At 48.5% G+C, this 2,518-nt stretch overlaps 1 pseudogene; it reads left to right on the top strand.

The window, feature by feature from the left end:
- Positions 1-906: 906 nt before the first annotated feature.
- Positions 907-2,518, top strand: part of LOC102841993 — a 5,364-nt pseudogene continuing 3,752 nt past the window's right edge.

Raw genomic sequence — 2,518 nt, 5'->3', positions numbered from 1 at the left:
TTAAGGATAACTTGTTGAGATGGGGATGGTGTGAAATAGGGAAACCAAGCTAACGCTCCTAACCAGGTGGGAGATGGTAGTAATGGTGGCAGTGGGAATAGTGAGGATATGTTGCTGTTGTTGTTAACCCCCGTGGAATCAGCTCAGACCTATAGCCACCCTATATATTAGGGTTTCTGAGAAGCAGCTAGTGAGTTTGAACCACCAACCTTGCAGTTCAAATGGACCTTATGGTCAAGCACTTATCCTACAGTGCCATACCAGTAGCTTATTAAAGACTAGGAGAACTAGGGATCCTAATTCCACCTCAAGATGTAGGGTGAGTGGGAAATCATTGGAAGAAATATCTTTGGACATAATATCTGAGGCATTTGGAGTCTTGGTGTGGTGCTATATGATAAGCACTGGACTTCTGACCACAAGATTGGTGGTTCAAGCCCACCAATTGTTCCTTGGAAGCCCTATACAGGGTGACTATCAATTGGAATCAACTAGATGGCACTTAACAACACCTGGGCATTTGGGACAATGTTGGGATGAAACTTTGGTTAGGGTCTGAGCTGGGGCCAATAAGGGGATCAGAACGAGATTTATTGATCTGTGGAGATCGTTTGGTGTTCAGATTTATGGCGCATCATTGGAGTTAGGGCCAATTTTAATGTGTTCCCATCATATTCTTGGACTGGAGTTGGTTGTAACTACCATCTGCTGTCCCTCTGAGCTTACCTAGGGGGTTGGGGACATATGGAGTCTGTTGTAGTGATGATTCTTCCTTGGGTGTCCTAGGGGTGATGGGTGGTCCTAGTTCTGCCTGGGTGAAGGCTCTTAGTTTTCCTATGCTGGGTCCTATGGTCAGGGAAAGGTGGAGAATGGTCCCTAGTGCTTGACTCAATTCCTTTTTCCCAGATGGCCAACTGCATGACCCTGGTTCAGCTGTCCATTTCCTGTGCTCACCTCATTGACAAAGACATCGGCTCCAAGTCAGATCCACTCTGTGTCCTTTTACAGGATGTGGGAGGGGGCAACTGGACTGAGGTGAGAATCATGGGGGTTGAACGGGTGGACAGTGGCTGTTAAGAGTGGAGGGTTTGAGTAATTACAATGCTTATTGGCCTATGCCTACAGCTTGGCCAGACTGAGTGAGTACAGAACTGCTCAAGCCCCGAGTCCTCCAAGACCCTACAGCTTGAGTACCACTTTGAAACAGCCCAGAAGCTCCGCTTTGGCATCTATGACATAGACAACAAGACACCTGAGCTGGGCGATGATGACTTCCTAGGGGGAGCTGAGTGTTCCATGGGTCAGGTATACAAGACCAAGGATTGGGAACCTTCAGACCTATGTTCTGTAAGGATCTTATTAGACACCTTAGCCTGCTTGGAACTTGGAGTAGCAAGTAGGACCTAGCCTAACCCTGTGCTAGATCTTGACCCCCTGCCCCTGCTCTGCCCTAGCTTTTGTCCAGTCAGACATTGACTCTACCCTTGATGCTGAAGGCTGGGAAGCCTGCTGGGCGAGGGACCATCACGGTAAGGAAGAAGCCAAGCCAATAAGGGTGCAGGTAATGGGTTATATCAATGAGAGATTCCTGAATGATACAGTCTCCTGCTTTCCCAAACCTAGGACTCAGCTCAGGAGTTGAAGGACAATCGTGTAGTAACCATGGAAGTGGAGGCCAGAAACCTAGATAAAAAGGTGTGACTGGAAGGGAGGCCTTAGGGATCCAAGAATAAGGAGCAGGGATGATATGTGTGTGGGAGGAGATGGGACAGAGGGTGATATATAATGGTCATTTCTCCCTGAACTTTGTAATTGAAGTCTGTGTGTTATTGGCAGGACTTTCTAGGAAAATCGGACCCATTCCTGGAGTTCTTCTGTCATGGTGACGGGAAGTGGCACCTGACATATAGATCTGAGGTGTGAGACCCCTGGGACTGAATAGGGTGTGATAGGAGAGAATCCTTCTGGGGCCTAGAACCCAGGTTTGAAACAGGGGTAAAGGAACTGCAAGTGAATACGAAAGGATGGAAATTCCCCATGAACCAGACCAGAGCTCACTGGAGACCTTGCTCTCCAGGTAATTAAGAACAACCTGATCCCTACGTGGAAGCGTTTCTCAGTCCCACTTCAGCACTTCTGTGGAGGAGACCCTAGTACACCCATCCAGGTAAGGAGCTTACCTCACTAGTGGACTGAACAGGGTTACAAAGCCTGGGGAGGGCTTCCTCACCTACCTCCTGTGAACACACATCCCTTTCCCTCAGATGCGATGCTCAGACTATGACAGTGATGGCTCACATGACCTCATTGACACTTTCCACACTAGCCTGACCCAGCTCCAGTCAGTCCCGTACTGAGCATGCTTGGGAGTGTCTCGGTGGACTGAGAGAACTGCAGCCCCAGAGAGGATGAGGGGAAGGGAACTCTTTCTTGACTGATGCTCTGGAACTTTCTTACCCTAATATTTCTTTACTCACCAGGCCAACTTTGAATGCATCCACCCTGAGAAGCAGCAGAA

Source organism: Chrysochloris asiatica, unplaced genomic scaffold, assembly GCF_000296735.1.
Source record: "Chrysochloris asiatica unplaced genomic scaffold, ChrAsi1.0 scaffold00081, whole genome shotgun sequence".
Taxonomy (NCBI): domain Eukaryota; kingdom Metazoa; phylum Chordata; class Mammalia; order Afrosoricida; family Chrysochloridae; genus Chrysochloris; species Chrysochloris asiatica.
Note: the sequence above shows the minus strand (reverse complement) of the source record. Positions and strands in the feature narration are given on the sequence as shown.